The 22,976-nt window shown below is 47.2% G+C and overlaps 1 protein-coding gene across 3 annotated transcripts in view; it reads left to right on the forward strand.

The window, feature by feature from the left end:
- The first annotated feature begins 8,454 nt into the window (after positions 1-8,454).
- SV2B (synaptic vesicle glycoprotein 2B) overlaps positions 8,455-22,976 on the forward strand; it is a 66,933-nt gene continuing 52,411 nt past the window's right edge. The window contains exon 1 of one of the 3 annotated variants that reach the window (XM_080651822.1): positions 8,455-8,792. The gene's annotated coding sequence lies outside the window, so the exon portion shown is untranslated. Of the gene's footprint in view, positions 8,793-9,268; positions 9,852-10,438; positions 10,549-22,976 lie in introns of those variants that run through there. The other 2 variants (XM_080651820.1, XM_080651821.1) reach the window with 2 other exon arrangements.

Consider the following 22,976-nt stretch of genomic DNA (forward strand, 5'->3'; position numbering starts at 1 on the left):
CAGTCAGGGCACTTAATTCTTTTAAAAAATATATATATATATTTTATTGATTTTTTACAGAAAGGAATGGAGACGGATAGAGAATTAGAAACATCAATGAGAGAGAAACATCAATCAGCTGCCTCCTGCACACCCCCTACTGGGGATGTGCCCTCAACCAAGGTACATGCCCTTGACCGGAATTGAACCTGGGACCCTTCAGCCGCAGGCCGACACTCTATCCACTGACCCAAACCGGTTAGGGCGACTTAATTCTTAAAGGTTCAACATTGCCTTCTGAAACATATGTCAGTATTAAGAACCTTGCATGTCAAGCTCTGGGATGTGAATATTTTGGAAGTTCATGTTCCAATGAGTTCAGTGCATAAAACTGTATTGAAGGGGAGAGAAGCCAGAAGATGAGGACTCCCCAGCCTGTGGGAAGGCAGTGGGAGGACCCAGAACACTTGCTGAGAGAGAGATGGATGGGGTCGGGAGGGACTATGTAGCCTGGAGGGGACCCAGCAATGAGCTGCTACCCAGCCTCTGTCTGAGCAAGCACTATCTGTTGCTGGCAATGGAGAGCTTTGACGGAGCTGTGTCAAGCCCCACTGGCCACAGTGCCCCACATGAGTAAGCATTTGTATTACCAGCGCCAAGGAACTGAGTTGGTGTTCCCTCCCTGCCATTGTACTAGGAACGCCCACAGAGATCAGCTAGTGGGTTTCTGGCTCATTGATCTACTGGCATGAGTGTTGGCCATCTGTTTCCTCAGACGCTGCTAGCCTCCATCTGAATTACCTTGTGTGGCCTGGCCTGCTTCGTTGGTCAGTAACACTTGGGAGCCCAGCTGGAGTCTGGCTCTGGACATCTGGAGTGGCAGTGGTGAGGGTCATACAGAAAGACCCAGTCATGCTTCTTTGGTGCAACTGCGTGAAATCAACTCTTTGGAGCACCCATCCCACCTCTTAGACATCTAAATAAAAGCAGGCTAATACTGTCTCATCTATTTGGAGACTCTCCTTTTCACTTTTTAAAAATATTTATTTATTTATTTATTTATTTATTTATTTATTCATTTATTTTTTAAATATATTTTATTGACTTTTTACAGAGAGGAAGGGAGAGGGATAGAGAGTTAGAAACATAGATGAGAGAGAAACATCGATCAGCTGCCTCCTGCACACCCCCCACTGGGGATGTGCCCGCAACCCAGGCATGTGCCCTTGACTGGAATCGAACACGGGACCCTTCAGTCTGCAGACTGACGCTCTATCCACTGAGAAAAACCAGCTAGGGCTGGAGATCCTCCTTTCCCACATAATAATCTAATCATGCATGTGCAAGCTCTATCCACTGAGCCAAACCGGTTTCGGCTAAAAAAATATTTTTATTGATTTCAAAGAGGGTGAGAGAGATAGGAACATCACTGATGAGAGAATCATTGATTGGCTGCCTCCTGCATGCCCCCCACTGGGGATTGAGCCCACAACCCAGGCATGTGCCCTTGACCAGAATCAAACCTGGGACCCTTCAGTCTGCAGGCTGACGCTCTATCTACTGAGCAAAACCAGCTAGGGCTGGAGATCCTCCTTTCCCACATAATAGTCTAATCATGCATGTGCAAGTACTACCATAATTTACTTTAAAAATCCTTTCTCGGTGTTAAGGTGATTCCTAGTGTTTTCTGCTACAAATAATGTAACAATGACTTTCCTTGTGAAATCTTTGTGAATGTCTCCAAATTGAAAACAGATTCTTAAATAAGGGTGAGCAATCACAAGATAAGTGCTGTGAGCATTATTGTCTGGATTTTGGCCTAATTTCCCAGGATTATTAGTGGTCCATAAAGCAGCTGAGGCTCCAGCTGCATTGCAGATGGGCAAAGCCCACAGAGGTTCAGTGGACTTAACACACACACTGGATGGATGAAGAAAGGCTGACGCAGGAATATAAGACTGCCATGGAAACATGCTTCCTGGCTAAACACACATCTTGGTGTCAAACCCATGTCTCAGAGTCTAGGACAGGGGTGGGCAAACTTTTTGACTCGAGGGCCACAATGGGTTCTTAAACTGGACTGGAGGGCCGGAACAAAAGCATGGATGGAGTGTTTGTGTGAACTAATATAAATTCAAAGTAAAGGAGCGGAGGGGAGAGCAAGAGAACCGGATAGAACAGCCGGATCCGGCCCGCGGGCCGTAGTTTGCCCAAGGCTGGTCTAGGATGACCCGTGGACATGAAATGAGATCCCTCTTGGCGCTCAGCAGTTTGAGAGGAAACTGCCATCTCCAACAGTCTTTGCCTTCTCCCTGTGACTCAGGAAGTCCACTCTGAGTTGTCCTCACACATGAACAGAAAAGTCATGAAATATTAATGCTTTGTTACTGACTCTGCTGCGAACACTTAAGAGAGCATCAGTCCCTTCTAAATCAATAAGCTTTGCATTATGCATAAGAGGGCCATGAAGTCACATTTATCACTGCCCTTTGGGTTATAGGGTGAGATGACTAGGAGGATAGACCCAAGCTGGATGCCAATACTGGAGGGTTGCAATCCACTTTTTCAATGTTGTTTTTTTTGTTAATCCTCACCCAAGGATACTTTTTTCCCATTGATTTTGAGAGAGATTGGAAGGGAGGGGGAGAGAGAGAGAGAAATATCTATGTTAAAAAACCACGTAAACACTGGGCCCTAGCCGGTTTGGCTCAGTGGTTAGAGTTTTGGCTGGCAAACTGAAAGACTGTGGTTTCAATTCTGGTTAAAGGCACATACCTGGGTTGCAGGTCTGATCCCTGCCCTCGGGGGCAAGTGGGAGGCCGACACTCTATCCACTGAGCCAAACTGGCTAAGGCTATTTGTAGTTTTGTTGTTGTTTTTTTTTTAAATATATTTCTTTATTGATTTCAGAGAGGAAGGGAGAGGGATAGAGAGATAGAAACATCAATGATGAAAGAGAATCATTGATTGGCTGCCTCCTGCACGCCCCCTACTGGGGATCGAGCCCACCACCTGGGCATGTGCCCTTGGCCGAAATCGAACCTGGGACCCTTCAGTCCGCAGGCCGACGCTCTATCCACTGAGTCAAACCGGCTAGGGCTATTTGTAGTTTTAATTGAGCATTTTATATGATTATACTTCCTCTCCTTTCTTAGCATATCAATTATACATATATCTACTCTTTTAGTGGTTTAGATAGAGTTTATAATATATATTTAGAGCTAATCCAAGTCCATTTTCAAAAAACACTATAACGCTTCATGGGTAGTGCAAATATAGCAACCAGATATTCCTAATTCCTTCCTCCTGTCCCTTGCTTGTACCTTGTATCATTGCTGTTATTCATCTCATTTACTAGTATATAGACATAAATATATGTGTTTTTTTAAAAAGAAAAAAACCCAAAAAAGTAAAAAAAAAATGCTTATATAATGCTATTGTTTATGTATTAAATATATACCATGCATTAGATATAAGTGAACATACAGAATCCAACACATCGTTGCTGCTGTTCTTTTTAACAAGCTCTTATTGGTCTGATCAAGAAGAATAAGAAAAAGAAAAGTTTTTATTTACCTTCATTCGTTCCTTCTCTTACGCTCTCCCTTTCTTGATCAAGGCGGGAATTTCTGATCTGTGTCCATTTCCTCCTGTTCATCGAGAGGCCTCCATGACTGCCCGTGGCCCACGACCTGGACCAGGACAATCGAGCCAGGACCCGGATAATCGAGCAGGACACAGATAATCGAGCAGGACCCGGATAATCGAGACAGGACACGGATAATTGAGACGGACCTGGATAATCGAGCAGGACCCGGATAATCGAGACAGGACCCGGATAATTGAGCAGGACCTGGATAATCGAGCAGAACCTGGATAATTGAGCTGGACCCAGATAATCCAGCCAGGACCTGGATAATCGAGCAGGACCTGGATAATCGAGCGGGACCCAGATAATCCAGCCAGGACCCGGATAATAGAGCAGTACCCAGATAACTGAGCAGGACCCGGATCACCGGAGCACCCTCATCCCCGCCCCTGTCCTTGGATGGTATGTCCGCTCGCCATTCCCACGGTGGATGTCTTTTCCAAGGATGCAGCCTGGAGAGAGCAATGGGGTGCTGAGACCCTCTGGACAGTATGCGACTGAACCCCGTGAAGGCCTCCGGATCACTAAGATCCCGGTGCGGGTGCCCAGAGCTGCTTCTCTGAGATGATCCTCCTTATTCAGTCTCCTCGCTGGTTAAACCGCCACCCCTGGTCTGGAAGGGCCTCCTCTGTCCTGTCCTGCGAGTGTGGGGGTCACGGCCTGAGGTCACCCCGGAAGCTCCGGGTTTCAAACCAGCTCCTCCTCTCCGAGGAACTTCTTATAAACAAGGGAAGGCCACTGGCAACACATCCCCTCTGGTCCTGTTCGCCTGGGAAAGCAGTTGTTCTTGGCTTTTGAAGGATAATTTCTCCGAACACAGAAATTGAAGTCGGTGTCTGTTTTGCTCTCAACACGTCAACTATGTCCCCCCTCTTCTTGGCGCCTGGTTTCTGCCGAGAACTTGGACGGAGGATTCAGTTTTGCTCCTGAACAGGTGGAGGGGTTTGTTTGTGTGTTTACCCTGTTAGGCTTCTTTCAAGATGTTTCCTTCATTTTCGGTTTTCTGCCGTGTTGAGGACCATATGCCCGAAAAGGAAGCTTTGTTCAGGTACCAATTTGCACAGCGGGCAGCCGAGAACCCAAAAGCCCGCTTCGCTGAGAGAAGAAAATTCCCGCCCAGTTTATCAGCGAGGTCGGACTTATGCAAATGCGGTTCTAAACTTCCTTCTGATTGGTTCTCAAATTGGGCCCTCCTGATTGGTCGTGAGGGAGCAGTTCTGATTGGACGGGGCAGGTCTGTCTCCAGGTGAGAAGTGGAAGATGCAGATTGGCGGGAAAGAACCTTCGAGTTCTGTCAGTGATTCTTCCAGGGTCACCTGGGCTGCACATGGCGGCTACGCTCTCCTACATTTTGGGCTCTGGGTTGACGATGGTGAGTCCATCTCGGCAGAGAAATTCCTTCTGGGCGTTTATGTCCAATGAATTTGCCTCTCAGGGGCCGCACGGCCTGTATTTATTATCTTGCCTGTTCTCTGACCTTCCTGGGTCTGTGGCATTAATTTGGGAAAAGTCTCAGTCATTATTGCTTTGCGTATTCTGTTCCTTTCTTCTCCTCTCTCTTTTCCCTTTATTGCGTTCTCTGCCTTTTGGAGTTGTCCCACAGTTTTTGGCTCTCCTGTTCCTTTTTTTTTTTTTTTTTTTCAGGCTTTTCCCCCGCTTTGCTTTTCCATTTTGGAAGTTCCTATTGATATATCCTCCAGCTCAGGGATTCCCACTCCCCCTCAGCCATGTCCAGGGTTTTTTCATTTCTATTATAGTGCGTGGCTGCTTGTTGTTGTTTGTTGTTGTTTTTGTTTGTTTAACATTCTGGAGGTTTCAAATCAATATATATTTTATTGATTTCAGAGAGGAAGGGAGAGGGAGAGAGAGAGAGAGAAACATCAATGATGAGAGAAAATCATTGATTGGCTGCCTCCTGCGCGCCCCCTACTGGGGATCAATCTCACAACCTGGGCGTGTGGCCTCAATAAGAATCGAACCTGGAACCCTTCAGTCTACAGGCTGATGCTCTATCCACTGAGCCAAACCTGCTAGGGCTGTAGTGTTGTTTTTTATGCTTTTCTTTTTTTGGTGTGTGTGTGTTTGTTTTTTTAAATTTTATTTCTAGTGTTTCTTTTTGATTCTTAGAACTTCCTCTGCTTACATTGTCCATCTGTTCTTGCATGTTACCTATTTTTTTCCCCCTATCAGAGCCCTCCGCATATTAATCATAGTTGTTTTAAATTCAAGATCTGTTCGTTTCAACACCCTGCCAAGGATGAGTGTGGTTCTTCTGTCTCTTCAAACTGCGTATGTTGCCTTTTGATATGCCTTCTAATTTTGTTGTTGTTGTTGAAAGCGGGACATGATGTTCTGGGTAAAGGAAACGGCTTTTAGGGACGTGGTGGTGAGGTGTGGAGGGAGGGGAGGTGCTCTGTTGTCCTAGGGTTAGGTCTCAGCCTTTTAGTGAGCCTGTGATCCTTGGCTATGAACTTCACAAGTGCCTGGGAGGGGCCTGGAGCTGAGTTTTTCCCCTTTCCCAGAGTTGGTTAGGCTCTGACAAAACCCTTATACATTATTTTGCTCTGACGAAACAGTTTCTCTTGAGGGCAGGCTTTGTTAGAGCAGAATGCTCTGGCGTATTGCAAAAAATGCCCCATTTTGCCTGGACTGGTTTGGCTCAGTGGATAGAGCGTCGGCCTGCGGACTGAATGGTCCCGGGTTCGATTCTGGTCAGGGGCATGTACCTTGGTTGCGGGCACATCCCCAGTGGGGGGTGTGCAGGAGGCAGCTGATCAATGTTTCTCTCTCATCGATGTTTCTAGCTCTCTATCCCTCTCCCTTCCTCTCTGTAAAATATCAATAAAAAATATTAAAAAAAAAATGCCCCGTTTTCTCCTCCGCTTGCTGGAGGCATGGGGGAGGGTGATGGTGGTGGTGGTAGTTTTATTCTCATTTTCCTTGTGAGCATCTGGTTGAGCCCCGGAAGGAAAAGCTCACACGGTTGAAAACCCTGGAATTTTTATCTCACACACTTGTGCACACGGAGCCTCCGGAAATTCGTCAGTTACAGCTCAGGTTTTCCTGTCCTGGCAGGTTCCTGTGGGGGTTCCCACTTGTGGGAATCTGCTCTGGGAACAGTGATTCTCTGTATTTGCCTGTCTGTCTTTCTAATCTGGGGAGTAGGGGTTTGCCCTGTGACCTCACTTTTCAGATGGATCAAAGAAGAGTTGTTGATTTTTTAGTTTTTTGTTTTTTTTCCCCCCCAGCTGGAATTCTCAAATACTGCAGGTGGGACTGGAAATTTGGTAGTATCTACTAAAAAAAGCCAGGCACTTAACCCTATGACCTAGCAATTCTACTCCAAGGTACATACTCAAAAGCAAAGAATGCATATGTCCATCAAGTATTCAGTGGCTTTATTCATAACAACTAATAACTGGAGGCAACTAGAATGTCTACAGCCAGGACAGAGACATATAATTGTGTTATATTCAGACAATGCAATACTATACAGCAATAACAAAGAATTAACTACTGATACGTGAAACAATATGGATCAATCTCATAGATATTATTTTAAGTAAAAGAACCCATACAGTAAATTATATATATATATATATATATATATATATATATATATACACACACACACACACACTAGAGGCCTGGTGCATGGATTCATGCACTGGTGGGGTTCCTCGGCCTGGCCTGGGGGGATCGGGCCGAAACTGGCTCTCTGACATCCCTGAGGGGCCCTGGATTGCGAGACCCCTCCTGCAGGCCAAGCCCCCAGGACCTGGGAGCCCACAGGCTCCCTCCTCCCTCCTCTCTGGGTCCGGGGTGCGGGTGAACCAGATTCGGGGCCAACAGTGCCCCAGCAGCAACTAACCCACGCTGATTCCACAAGGAATCTGGCTCCCTCCTCTACTGGTAGGAGCATCTGCCCCCTGGTGGTCATTGCGGGTCATAGCTACGGGGCGAACGGTTGGACGGTTGCTTAGGCATATATATATATATGATTCCATTCATATATAGTTCAAGAATAAGTAATACTAACTGATGCTAAAGACATGAGTATAGTTCTTACAACATCTGGGGGCTAAGTGGTTATTGCCTGGGAAGAAGCATCAAGAAACCTCTGGATGACAGAACTGTTCTACATATTAATCCGGATGGTGGCTGTACTAAGGTATATCGAGCGGACACTATATGCTTTGCGCCTTGTGCACACGTGGCAGATGAGAGAGACATGCTTACCTTCTAGGGAAGAAGACATCAGGCACTAACTTCAGTGACGTGTGTTGGGTAACATGTTGGTAGAGGAAATAATGGTGGCTCTAGGCATAGGGAACAGAGAGAACTCAATTATTGTGGGGATGAGGGGGAGATTTCCTGGAGGGAGAGATGGCATAACTGAGAGCCATTAGGCATTAGGCAGGGATAAGAAGATTGGGAGGTAGAGAACATTCTAGGTATGGGGACAATATAAGCAAAGGCCTGAAGGTGAGAGAGGGAGGCATGTGCAAATAATTACAAGTTTTGAGTACAGGGGGAAAGATGGTGATGGAGAGGCAAGATGATGGTGGCGTGCAGCAGGGGCCGGCTTTTTTGGTGACTAATGAGATGTTAAAAGAGCTTTGGCTTTTCTGAGGGCATTGGGAAGCCAATGCATAGTTTTAGGTAGGAAAGAGTCAAAGTCACACTGACATTTTAAGAAATGAGTCTGGGGTCCTAGCCAGTTTGGCTCAGTGGATAGAGCCTGGGCCTGTGGACCGAAGGGTCCCCGGTTCGATTCCAGTCAAGGGCACATGCCCAGATTTCGGGCTCAATCCCCAGTAGGGGGCGTGCAAGTGGCAGCCGATCAATGATTCTCATCATTGATGTTTCTGTCTCTCTCTCCTTCTCCCTTCCTCTCAGAAATCAATAAAAATATATCAACAGAAAAAGAAAAAACAACAACAACAAAAAAGAAATGAGTCGGAGAAGCTGAGCAGTTGAAGCCCTGCAGGTGGTCCAGGCGAGAGAAGATGGGGCCGGGATAGTGGCGAGTGGAAATGAAGACCTTGTGATGGTAGGATGTGCTGGGTGGGGAAGATGGGAGAGTCTGGCAGGAGCTGGCTCCATTGCGGCACTTTTGGAAAGGAATGTAGTTCCACACACTGGAGGAGGCCAGGGACCTGAGGTATGTGGTTTGATTTTTCCCCCTGAATTTCCAATGTCATTTCATTGCTTCTCACTGCCTCCTAGAAGGAGCCTTGTTCCTATAGAGAGCCTTTCAGTTGAATTTGCTGGTCTCTCTCTTAAAAAAAAAATATTTTATTTTTTACAGAGAGGAAGGGAGAGGGATAGAGAGCTATCGATCCGCTGCCTCCTGCACACCCCCCACTGGGGATGTGCCCGCAACCAAGGTCCATGCCATTAACCGGAATCGAACCTGGGACCCTTCAGTCCGCAGGCAGACGCTCCATCCACTGAGCCAAACCGGTAGGGCTTTGCTGGTCTCTTTTGTGGGTGGAGGTGGGGGAGTGGGGTTGGAAGGAGGGAGACTTTGTTGAATGCATTAAGCCTCGACCACTTCCTCCTTCCCTCCACTCCCCAAGCAGGTTATTTTTCAGTTTCCTTATGCATTTAAAAGGACAGAGGGATTTAATGACCTCCATTAGCAAAGATGCTTTGGGGGATGGGGCCATCGGAGGATTCTTCTTCCCCAGAATTTGAGTCCTGTCCTCTGACATGTCTTAGTTGGGAGACCGTGAATGGGGATCCAAGAGAGATGACTACCATCATCAATTGCTTATGAAAATTCTTGGAAACTGGAGCAATAGGAAGTTTAACATCCATGGGTCTGCCAATGCGGGAAGCCTGGAACCCTGGTGGGTCCCTTTCGCAAGCACTCCGCCTGGAATCAGAAGGGGATTTAGCAGCGGAGAGCTGCCTGCCCACAGCGCATACCGTTAAGGCTCATGCCCGGAAGAAAGCGGGTTAGAATCTGATCCCACCGAACAGGAGACCCAGGAGCCTCCAGCGCCTCCCGCCCGCCTGTCGGTGCTGTGTAGCTGGGGCGCTGCAGCGCTGCGCCAGGGAGGGGCGGGCTTCGGAGGCGGCGGCGTGGGCGCTGTGTTGCAGGTGTGACACCCGCGGACTCCTGCCTCTGTCGGGATCGCCTGGGCGGACGCTGCTCCTCGGGTACCCGGTGGCGGTCGCTTGCTCGTGGATTTCCGCCCGTGGATTTCCCACCCAGGTAGGGGATGGCGCTGCTCGCTCCGGTGCGTGCAGACCCAGACCCGCAGGGAACGCGGGGACTGGGGGTTCCCAGGCTTGCCTGCCGGAGCTGAAACACACACGCTGATACCTCCGAGTGTGGGTAGTAAAGGCATAAAAGACAGAGGGAGGGTCTTGGAAAAGCAAGGGCTTGCCCTCCGCGCAAGGCTGCGCGCTTCTGGGAAGGTGGCGTTCCCCAAGGGCTGTGATAAGCACCCTGTTTGAACTATTAGCTTGCCTAGTTTTTGCAACTTATTCTAACTCCGTTTCCCTAAGCCAGCGGCTCTGAGTTTGCATTGGATTCCCAGGAGATGGCTTTTTGTCGTTGCTGGTGTTTTGTTCTTAAAAGAACAGATGAAAAAAACACATTCACACACCTAGTGGCTCTGGGTCCGGGTTTGTGAGTGTGCATTTCTGTATGTGGAGGGCGCCCTCCGCGGGAGTGGGAGCGGTTTCTTAGGGACACAGAGGATTTGTTTTGTAGCTGGATTTCAGCGCAAGGAAAAGAACATGATTTGTTCTGCAGGGATGGGTGAGCAAATGCATTTAGCCAGGGAGGAGCAAGGCACTGCTGTTCCTTCCGCAGACCCGTATTAGGTATCTCTGCTGTCCAGCAGCCGGGCTGCTGAAACAAAACCTTTCACTACAAATCACAGATGCAAGCTAGCTCCTTACAGGTAACTTAATGGTGCCCTGGGCTCTAATGGGGTAGGGTGGGGCGATGAAGAATGCCTGCTCATTTAAAAAAACATTTTTTTTTTTTTTTTTTTACAAAAGGCCTGTCGGGGAGGTAAATGTGGGTGGCTTTGAGGTTGAGGGAGCGGCAGGTAAGGGATGAGAGGTGTGTGTGTGTGTTTGGGGGAGATCTGGGCATGGCAGCGGTCCTTCTGGTCAGCAATGGTCTCTTCTATGTTTCTGCTTCCTGCCCTTTCCAGAGAGGAGCCTGGTCCTGTTTGCTCCAGCCCATGCAGCAGACACAGTACAGGCACATTCTGCATCTCTCTTGAGTCAGCAAATACTCACCGGGCACCTGGCATATGTCAGAGGCCAGATTAATCCTTGGGGGTGCAGGGGTGACATAAACACAGTCCAAACCCTAACCTGGCGGCTCACACCTGGTGGGGGCAAACACCTGGATTAATGAATGTGATACATTCAGGAATGCAAGTGTGGAAAGAGCGGTGTAAGCAGAGAGGAAGCGGGGCAGTGATTATTTTTTTAAACGATGCTCTCGTCAATGAGATACCGCATGGATTTCAGTAGGGACTGGGTCCCTTGTCTGTCTGTGACCCATATCATTCTATTACCCATCAACATCACTGCCTCTGGATGGCAGGGCTTTAATAGGTCACCACAGAGCTGGCAATTGATCAGATCCCAGAAGCCACACACAGGCTGACACCAAAGAAGGAAGGCACCCAATGCAAGTCAGGCTTTGCTTTTTGTTATATATATATATATATATATATATATACACACACATACATATATTTTAAATATATTTTATTGATTTTTTACAGAGAAGAAGGGAGAGGAATAGAGAGTTAGAAACATCGATGAGAGAGAAACATCAATCAGCTGCCTCCTACACACCTCCCACTGGGGATGTGCCCGCAACCAAGGTCCATGCCCTTGACTGGAATCGAAGCTGGGACCCTTGAGTCCGCAGGCCGACGCTCTATCCACTGAGCCACGCTGGTCAGGGCTTATATATATATTTTAAAGTGGATTCTTTTCCTAACTCCCAAGTCCAGGAAGGTTTTTATTTTTTTAAAAATATATTTTATTGATTTTTTGCAGAGAGGAAAGGAGAAGGCTAGAGAGTCAGAAACATTGATGAGAGAGAAACATCAATCAGCTGCCTCCTGCACACCTCCTACTGGGGATGTGCCCGCAACCAAGGTACATGCCCTTGACCGGAATCGAACCTAAGACCTTTCAGTCTGCAGGCCGACGCTCTATCCACTGAGCCAAACCAGCTAGGGCCCAGGAAGGTTTTGAAGCAGTACTTCACCAAAGCAGGGATTCTGGAAAATTCTGGGGAGCTCTCAGAGCAGGTGAACTGATTTTCCCCCCCTGGGGTCCCTAACCTATCTGCATGTCCCAGTGCAGTTCAAAAAGAACGCTCTGACGTTGACTCTGAGTGGGTGGAATAAAGGGAAGCTAAAGCTGGTACGAGTGGTCTTCTCTGGGAGATGAAAATCCAGTCTCACGGATGTCTCGTCCTGGACTAAAGCTGTGGTGGGCAATGAAAATGATAGAACGAAGAGCTCTCATGTCATGCATGTTTGCCAGAGATGCGCATCACATGTGTTTTGTAACTTAGACCATCCTTAAGGTATTTGAAAAGCTGGCTGGCACAGTGCAGGAAGTGTGGGCTTTTGATGATCAGACAGACTGAGGTGAGTGTCTTGGGAAAGTTACTTAGCTCTCTTTGAGCTTTGGTTTTTCTGATCTGTAAAATGGAGATAGCAATAGGTTGTTATAATAATGACACAGTAGATGCTTAAAAATATTTGTTCATTGTGAAATAATTGTCAGATATAAATTGCTTGGCACAATCAGATGCTCAAAAAATGGCAGTTCAGCCTAACCAGCGTGGCTCAGTGGTTGACCGTCGACCTATGAACCAGGAGGTCACAGTTCCATTCCCTGTCAGGGCACATACCCAGTTGCGGGCTCGATCCCCATTGTGGGGCACGCAAGAGGCAGCCGATCAGTGATTCTCTCTCATCATTGATGTTTCTATCTCTCTCTCCCTCTCCCTGCCTCTCTGAAATCAACAAAAAAAATATATATATTTTTTAAAAATGGCATTTCATTCATTGAGTACCCACTATGTCTTAGATAACTGCCCTATGTAAGGGGAATACACAATTGAACTAAATAAAGCCCCTCAAAGAGCTTAGCTTGTATGTGTGTGTGTAAGATATTGGACAAATAAATAAGTAACTAGATAGTGTATCAGCCGATGATGCGTTGTAATGGAGAGAAATAAAGTGAGGTAAAAGGAATTGGGAGTGCTGCCAGAGGGCAGGGTAAGGATTGTTATTTCTATGCAGCTTGGTCAGGGAAGGCTTTGCTGATAAGTGACATTTGACTAGACCCCTGGGGAAATGAGGGAGTGAGTCAGGCAGCTGTCTGAGAAAGAGCATTGTGGGCATTTTGATTCTTTGTGGTATGTTTGTGCTTTCCCCCCTACAGTGAAAGAAAGGGTCACCTTTATTGAATAGTCCTGCAGATATTGTCCTTGCTAGTTATTATTCATTTTTCTTTGAGAGCAATAATAGTTTCCATGCTTATGGAAAGGTGTTGGAATCAATTGGAAATGCATAGACCTTGGGTGTACCATCGAACGCATTTATATAATATCATATGATGAGTTTATTTGAGCTTATAGGCTTAATATGAGGATTAGTTTGCTGCTCTGCCCCTTTGAGACTTTGTTCCTCCAAAGAGCATGGTTTTGGGATTTGAGGGCTCCACCCACAGGATAGATCCTGCAGCCCTGTGCAGTAGGGCTACTGCAGAGCGTTTCATGGATGGAAATAGGGCCGGATGCTTGAGAACTCGGTCAAAGTTTCTGTGACACAGGATGTTGTGAGGCTGGGTCATGGCCAGGGTGGCGGGCTGGGTGTCCCCTAGGCCACCTAAGAAGGTAATCCTCTGTGAATTTACCCCATCCAAGATCTGGCTTTAGTCTTGCTGCCTCAGGAACCTGATCTGTCTCTGTGGGTCACATGACAAGTGACCTTGCTCACCTACATGCCATTCTATTGATTTGCAATGGCCGAGGCACTGTGTGGCGTGGCTGGGGTGTCTCCTTCCTGCAGACTTCCCTTCATGAGAACTACATCACAAGAAGGTTTCCTTGGTGAACATGTAATCAGAGCAAAGAGCTTAGATGCCCACTCTAAGGACTGATCACACACGTTATGGGTGATCTTGCTATTGGGACGACAGAACAAACTACCCCAAAAGTTAGTGGCTTACGACAGCAACCGTTTAATATTTTCTCACAGGTCTATGGGTTGGCTGGGCAGATGATCTGGGTTGGGCTTGGTTGATCTCCTCTGGCTATGCTCATGCGATTTTGGCCTGCTGATGGTGTGGCTGAGAACTGGCTGCTCTAGGATAGCCTCTGCTGGGATGACTTGACTCTGCTCCATGTGGTCTCTCATCCTCCAACAGGTGAGCCCAACATATTCATATGTAAGGTCAGAGTCTAAGAAAGAGCGGACACTTGCATGGCATTTGAGGCCCAAGCGTTTAGCTGACATACTGTCACCTCATCCTTGTCTGTTGACAAAGGTCAGTCACAAGGCCAGCCCAGAGTGAAGGAGTAGGGAGTAGACTCCACTTCTTGAAGGGAGGAGCAACGCCATCACATTACAAAGAACGTGGACCCAAGAAGGGGAAGAAGTGAGGATATTTTTGCAATCTTTTTACCATAGGGACTTTAATATTTCAAGTCCCTTTGGCTAAGGCTCCTTTTTTCCCCGGGCTCTGTTTGAATGGACAATGCCTGCAACTCATTCCCCCCCCCCCCCCGTGTTTTCATGGTTGACCTACTTTAGACATATATATATTTCTAAATATATATTTCTAAATATATATTTCTAAATATATATTTCTAAATATATATTTCTAAATATATAGGCAGGGAACCCAGTAGTAAAAATAACATGATCCATCCTCATGAAGCATTCATTTCAGTTGGGGGAGACCAATAATATGCAAGTAAACACATAAATGTGTAATGTCAGGTGATGAAAGAACATCAAGGAGGGAAAGGAAGATGGGGAATGCCTGGTTGAATTGGGGTAGGGAACTAGGGCAGAGTTGGGGGGGTGGGCATTTTATATATGGCATGTCTGGGGGAAAGACCCTTCCAGGCAGAAGAAATAAGTGCAAAGGCCCTGAGGCAATAGAATACTGGCATGTTCTGAGAACAGCAAGGAGACTAATGTAGAATTAACCAAGAGAGGGGGAGCATGGTAGTAGAAGATGAGATCAGACAATTAGCAGGGAACTAGGTAATACAGGGTCGGGTAGGGTCTTGCATAGATTTTGGCTTCTATTCTGAGATAGGAAGCCATTGGAGAATTTAAAAAAAATATTTTTATTGATTTCAAAGAGGAAGTTAGAGGGAAAGAGAGAGAGAGAAACATCAGTGATGAGAGAGAATCATTGATTGGCTGCCTCCTGCTCACCCCACATTGGGAATTGAGCCCGCAACCCGGGCATATGCCCTGACCAGGAATCGAATCATCTCTGAGCCACCCTAGCCAGGCCCATTGGAGAATTTTGAGCATAGGTTGTCATTACCTGATTTGTGTTTTATAGTGATCTCTTATGGAGTTTTAGACATTAGAATAGAATAGACACTAGGGGGTCAAGAGTGAATACAGGGAGTTTAATTATGAGACCTCTACAATGTTCCAGGTGAGAGGTGATAGCAGTTTGGACCAGGGTGGATAGTGGCTGATGGTGAGAGAAGGCCAAATTCTGGATATATTACATGATGATAGAGGAGATAAGACTTGCTGGTATGTTACTTTATGAGGGAAAGAAAGGAGTCAAAGATGACTCTACATATTTTGATCTGAGCAACTGGAAGGAGTAGCCCTTTACTGAGAGGGAGAAGGAACAGTTATCGGGTTCAATAGGCCATCCGATGGGAGATGTTAAGTAGATAGTTGCATATGTGAGTCCAGAGTTGAAGCAAGGACATATACCAGTATGTATTTGAGTATCATTCCCACACATTCCCATATTACTTATTTGTTGCTTTATTTTTTATTTATTTTATTGATTTTTTTTGCAGAGAGGAAGGGAGAAGGATAGAGAGTCAGAAACACTGATGAGAGAGAAACATCAATCAGCTGCCTCCTGCACACCTCCTACTGGGGATGTGCCCGCAACCAAGGTACATGCCCTTGATCGGAATCGAACCTGGGACCTTTCAGTCTGCAGGCTGATGCTCTATCCACTGAACCAAACCAGTTAGGGCCTTATTTGTTGCTTTAATGAGCCAAGTCAATACCATGTCACCAGTGCCCATAATATTGCCTGGCACATAGTATGTGCTCAATGAATTTTTATTGAATGAATGAATGGAACCATTTAATCACCAGAGGTGACTGCAGATCTTTGCTTCAGTGGATCTTGAAGTGTAACTCCCTGAAGTTATTCCCTTTCTTTCTAAGGTCTCCTAGGAGCCTCACTGTGGATCTCTTGGTCTAAAAACAGACTTTAAATGTGAAGGCTCCAATTGCTTGTATCTTACAGAAAGCAATGTGTGATGACAAGTAAGAAAGAGAAATGAGTGGAAACCAAAAAATAGCTCATACTTTCAAAAAAGGAGACAAAATCCTCTGGAGAGAGGTGGCTGAAATTTAGAGGTGTGATGTTCTTGGTTTATTATTGTGCTGCTCTTAATTTAAAAGTAAGCAGGATCAGGGAAAAATCTTGAAGAAGGGAGACATTTATTCAAATCAATTTTATGCCAAGGGGGAAAAAATCCCATATCTATAGCATCTTGAATAATGTGTTTCTGTTTATAAAAGGAGAGACGTAGGCAAATATAGCCTTATACGAAAAGGGGAGGGCTGGAATGACTTCAACCTCAGACTTGAGGTGCTGTCCATCTCCTCCCCATAGTGTGGCTGAATATGGTGAGTGTGAGTGTGTGAGTTTTGTTTGCAATGATATTGTGGGGTGGGGGGGGGAGGGTTTTCCTCGGTGTGTGTGGGCCATCAAGGAAAAACATGATTGAAGCTCAGAAAGAAGTATGAGAAAGATAGCAAATTGGCCTCCATTTTTAGGTGTGGTTACTAAGCCTGACCCCGTAGGGGGCAGAGGATGAAGTAGTGGGTGTGCTACCAGACAGAACTGGGTTTGAGCTCAAGCTTCATTACTTTATGGATGTATAAACACAAGCAACTTATTTCATATCTGTGAGCCTTGGTTTCCTCAGTTCTAAGATGGTGGTGATGATGACGGTGAAGCTGATGATGGTGGAGGTAGTAATAACACTCAAATATTCTTCAGTTTCCTTCTTGCTTCTTGACTTGGAAATATGTCATTTCTTTTGCTTACAGCTATGCGTAGATGCAAGAGAAGTTAATTTTGCCAGACCTCTGGGGCCTTCTGGAATCACAGATGTCTGGGTCTGGAGGTTGGCTATTTAAGCCGGGAACTGCTTCTTGTGTCAACCCCAGATGATACATATGTTGGCAGGAGCTCTGGGTTCCTAATATCCACCTAAGCAGAGATAGTGTGTTTTCAAAGTCTTTCTTTCTTTTTAAAAAATGTTTTTATTGATTTTTAGAGACAGAGGAAGGGAGAGGGACAGGGAGATAGAAATATGGATGAGAGAGAAACCTCATGAATCAGCTGCCTCCTGCACATCCCCTACAGGGGATCAAGCACGCAACCCAGGCATGTGCCCTGATCAGGAATTGAACTGGTGACTGGTTGGTTCCTGGGTCGATGCTCAACCACTGAGCAACACTGGCCAGGCTCAAGGTCTTTCCGTGACAGAAACCTGCAAATGGAAGATGCTAAGGAGAAGGAACAGAACCTGCCCTTGGATAAATGTGCCATCCATCATCCCTGAGTGTGCAGGTTTTATTTTCATATATATTTCCTGGGCAGGTTCCTTTTCAGATCCAGAACAAGTTCAAGGCAATGGAAGCACTTATCTGAAATGTAGGGGGTCTTAGTGTTTCAGAGCTGAAGGGACCTTACAAAGCAGGACTCTAAACTCCTGACTCAGCAAGGGAGGGAGCTGTCTAGAGAAGGAAGTTAATGAGAGAGGGGAACAGAGCAGAGCCCCAAATCAGGTCATCTGAGAGGAGAGGTCAAGAGAGAACAGGAAAACAGAGCCTGGGTTCTCTTTCCTATTATGCTTAGCAATCCACAGCTAATTTTTATAGGCACATGAAATCCATCTTAGGCCCCTCAACAGCTTCATTTGAAAAACCCTGTAGGATTTCCCCTCCTGGCTCCCAAAACCCAAGGCCAGTGAAGGCTGCTCTTATTTAGCCTGCGGCTGCTGCTCTCCTGGCATGGACAGAATCTGACCGTGGCCTCCCTACCGCTCCTGGGGGCAGCAGATGGCACTGAGGAATGGAGCCCAGCTGGCATGCAGTAGGCTCTGGGGAGAGGAAATGCAGGCCTTGTGGAATAGCCTGCTCTGGACAGAGTGCTGGGCCCAGGGATGGGGTGGGAGAGGTCACGGCAATGTCAGAAACTCCTGACCTTGGCCCTGAAGAGTGCAAGGGACTCAGTTCCACCCCTCCCTGAATGATAATAAGTGATGAATGCATCCTACCCATGGTCAATGAAAGGGCCATGGATTAAATGCAAACTCTTAAAGCAATAAAAGCAGTAGCTTAAAAATTAAAGTAATAGAAGCTAAACTCAAGAGGAACAATGAGCCTAGGCTGGTTTGATTCAGTGGATAGAGTGTCGGCCGGCAGACTGAAGGGTCCCGGGTTCGATTCCGGTCAAGGGCACATACCTCCGTTGCAGGCTCGGTTACGTGTGGGAGGCGATCAATTGATGTGTCTCTCACATCAATGTTTCTCTCTGTCTCTCCCCTTCCCTTCCACTCTGTCTAAAGATCAAAGGAAAGAAATATCCTCAGGTGAGGATTAACCACAACTAAAAAAGAGGAACGATGAAGAGGTGCATTAGAGAGGGGCAGAAGCAATGTGGAAGTGGTGGGATGCCGAGTCACGTTCTCCTCTCACTCCCCACAATGGGTGATTTTTTTTCTTCTTCTTTGGGTGGTGCCAGCCAGTCTCTGGCAGAGAAGCTGTGCTGGGCTCCAGGCCTCACATCACAGGATTGGTGGCCTCCTGTTTTCCCAGTGGCCTCAGTTTCCTCATCTGTGAAATGGCCATAATCAGATTTACTTTGTGGGCTTGTTGAGGGGCATTTATCAAAGAGATCACGGTTGTCTAGTGCTTGGCAGCATACATGGCACTCCATAGGTGCTTCCCCACTGGACTAAAGCTCCCTGAGGGCTGGGAGCTTGTCTACCACAGTAGCTCTGGTATCTAACACAGTCCCGGGCACACAGTAGGTGCTCCATAGTTATTTATTTATTTATTTATTTATTTAAAAAATATATTTTATTGATTTTTTACAGAGAGGAAGGGAGAGGGATAGAGAGTTAGAAACATCAATCAGCTGCCTCCTGCACACTCCGTACTAGGTATGTGCCCACAACCAAGGTATATGCCCTTGACCAGAATTGAACCTGGGACCCTTGATTCCGCAGGCCGACACGCTATCCACTGAGCCAAACCGGTTAGAGCCATGGTTAGTTATTTAGTAAACTTGGAGCACATTAAAGAAACCTGCATATTTCAAAGGAGAAATGCTGTAACCCTGGATTGGCGAAGGAGACAGGTGGAGGAACGTGGAGACCTTGGGGTGCTGGAGGGTTCATTGATCAGCTCACCAAGAGGGGTTACAGAGCAAGAATTTGCAAAAGAAGGCGGGGTGCTTCACGTTTCTAATGTACTCGGGATTGCTCTATATTTGGATGATGACTCTCGTCTGAGGGTTAATCCTCTTTGTCCCAGTCATCAGCGAGGGGATTAACTGCTTTAAACTCCAAGCCTCACGGGCCCAGACAATGTGAGCTTTGTGTTGCCAAGGCCCAGGGCTTCCAGGAATCAATTTCTATTGATCCAACACACAGGGCTCCTTTGTTGTTATTTAATCCCAGCCCCTTAATACTGTGGAGGGGAGGTAATTTATTTCCTGTGGCAGATTTGTGATCAGAACCCCTATTTCCACCTTGGTTTTCTCCCCTCTGCTCTGTGCTTGTCTCCAGGGAAGGGTTCGAGGGAAGGCGATTGACTCAGTGGGAGGACTCCAGGACTGACATTCATACCACGTGTCTTCTGGGGAGTCTCAGTCTGTCTGTCTGAAAAGTCCAGCCTGCTCCCTGGCTGACAGATGGGCTATTTAGAAACACCCCCAAAGGGGCTGAGTCCCCCAACTGTTTTCTGGATTTGTGTGCTCAGCGTAAGATTCACATTCTGGAATGGGAGAAATCTGCCTGGCCCATTCCTGAGGTCACCCCGACTATGAGTCCCATCTGGAGTGAGGGAAGGGCAGTTTCTCAAAGGAAAACGGAGGACTTCTTAGCAAACGAAAGGGTCATGGTTGCTGGGTGGGCAAAGCCCACAGACAGAGTCCACCCCCACATGGAGCTGGCTTCCCTTACTGAAATGACATTACAAAGTGTTAGCTTTGTTGGTGTCAAAGACTTTGAAAAGTCTGGCTGTATCTCCATCTTTCCTTTTATTTCTAAGGGGTTCCAATTTTCATAACTCTGCCCCTGTTTGCCCTGACCTTGCCGTTTTAAGAATTAATATATGCGAAGTTCAAAGATTGAGTCCCTGCTCCTCCTTAAATCACTTTTACATCTATTTACTCAGCAGATATTTCCTTTCTTAAAATATATATATATGTTGGGTTTTTTTTGCTTGTTTTTAAAAAAATATATTTTATTGATTTTTTGCAGAGAGGAAGGGAGAAGGATAGAGAGTTAGAAACATCGATGTGAGAGAAACATCGATCAGCTGCCTCCTGCACACCTCCCACTGGGGATGTGCCCGCAACCAAGGTACGCGCCCTTGAAACAAAATCAAACCTGGGACCTTTCAGTCTGCAGACTGACGCTCTATCCACTGAGCCAAACCGGTTTTGGCTTAAAATATATTTTTATTGATTTCAGAGAGGATAGGAGAGGGAGAGATAGAAAGATCAATGCTGAGAAAGAATCCTCAATCAGCTGCCTCCTGCATGCCCCCTGGACTGAGCCTGCAACCAGGGCATGTGCCCTGACTGGGAATCAAACCAGTGACCTCCTGGTTCATGGGTCTGCGTTCAACCCCTGAGCCACACAGGCTGGGCTCAGCAGATATTTCTTGACCGCCCACTGTGGGAGGCATTGGAGTGAGTGGTAACTAAAGAAGACATGACCCTTGCCTCATAATTGCTAGCTTGTGTGTCACTTGGAGACCTGTAAGCCTCATTGCTGCCCATCAGGGGTACCAACTTCGGTTAGAGAGAAATCAACTTCGTCAGTCGTTGCATCGCACTGATGGGTTATTCTGCCAAAGAACATAACTTTGCATTCTCCCTGTGCATAGAACATCCTGGAAGTTGAAGAGAGAAAAAAAAAAAAAATAATCCATCTTGGGACCAAACTGCTTGCTGCTCTGCTCTCTGGAGCGCGTGGGTGGCCTTCATTTGCTGCCTGTGAATGGGACCTGGCAACCTTGGCTGCTTTGTTTGTGTGGGGGTGTTTGAACACCGGACAGCATATTGCTTTGCTCTTATCAGGTTATTTGTATAATCCCAGCAGCTGGCAACTGGGAAATAATATAATATTCAAAAGCAAAATCCAGAGATATTTGCTTAGAGAGAATAAAAATAGGCAGAGAATGACATGTGCTGGGCAAGGCTGTGCAGAGTGGCGGGTGGCTGGCTGCACTTGACAAAGGCTGGCTTGGTTCTTTGGGTAGAACTCCCCCTGGGACTTCCCCTGCTCCAAGTTCAGAGAAGGGTCATGCATTCTGGAAAGGAAGCCTGTCTCATTCTTTTTGTTGTTGTTGTTAATCTTCACCCGGGGATATTTTTCCATTGGTTTTTTAGAGAGGGTGGCAGGGAGGGAGAGAGAGAAACAGCGATGTGAGAGAGACACAGGTACGTGCCCTTGACTGGACTTGAACCCGGGACCCCTTCAGTCTGTGGGCTGACACTCTGTCTACTGAGCAAACCAGCTAGGGCCTGTCTCATTCCTTTTGCACACACTGACAGAGCTGGAAAAACGGCCTCAGCCCTTGGGATCTGCTCAGGCTTGTGCGGATAGAGGGCTCACAAGTGCCATCAGGGCCTTAGCCCAAGGTCAGCACCTGAGGGCAGTACGGACTTAGAAGACCACAGAGCTGCACCTTCCCCTCCTTCTGTTTTATGTTCCATGATGGTTAGAGTGTAGACTCTGGAATCAGATTATTAGAGTGGAAACGTATCTCATTCCTTTACCAGGTATGCTTAAATTTTCCGCACCTCTTTTTCTTTGCCTGTAAAACAAAGGTAATATAATCACTAGAGGCCCGGTGCATGAAATTCGTGCATGGGGGAGGGGGGTGTCCCTCAGCCCAGCCTGCACCCTCTCCAATCTGGGACCCCTTGAGGGATGTCCGACTGCCCATTTAGGCCCGATCCCAATCCCTCTCACAATCCAGGACTGCTGGCTCCCAACTGCTCGCCTGCCTGCCTTCCTGATTGCCCCTAACCACTTCTGCCTGCTTCCTGATTGATACCTAACTGCTCCCCTGCCAGCCTATTTTCCCCTAACTGCCCTCCCTTGCAGGCCTGGTCCCCCCCCAACTGCTCTCCCTTGCAGGCTTGGGTCCCTCCCAACTGCCTTTCCCTACAGGCCTGGTCGCCCCCAACTTCCCTCCTCTGCCGGCTTGGTCACCCCTAATTGCCCTCCCCTGCAGGCTTGATCACCCACAACTGCCCTCCCTTGCAGGCCTGGTCCCTCCCAACTGCCCTCCCCTGCTGGCCTGATCGCCCACAACTGCCCTCCCTTGCAGGCCTGGTCCCTCCCAACTACCCTCCCCTGCTGGCCATCTTGTGGTGGCCATCTTGTGACCACCTGGGGGCAGGATCTTTGACCACATGGGGGCAGCCATCTTGTGTGTTGGAGTGATGGTCAATCGGCATATTACTCTTTTATTAGATAGGATAGAGGCCTGGTGCATGGATGGGAGCCTGCTGGTTTGCCCTGAAGGGTGTCCCAGATCAGGGTGAGGGTTCCCTTGGGGCGTGGGGCGGCCTGGGCAAGGGGCCTGTGGTGGTTTGCAGGCTGGCCACACCTCCTGGCGACCCAAGCACAGGCCCTGCTATCTGGGTTTTATTTATCTTTTACAATTGAAACTTTGTAGCCTGGAGCGGAGCCAAGCCTTCTGCTTGCTCCATGGCGGCAGCCATTTCTATTGGGTTTTACGTATCTTCTATAATTGAAACTTTGTAGCCTTAAGCGAGGCCTGGGCCAGCCAGGGTTTGC

This window comes from Plecotus auritus (genome assembly GCF_963455305.1).
Source record: "Plecotus auritus genome assembly, chromosome: 15".
NCBI classification, from domain to species: Eukaryota; Metazoa; Chordata; class Mammalia; order Chiroptera; family Vespertilionidae; genus Plecotus; species Plecotus auritus.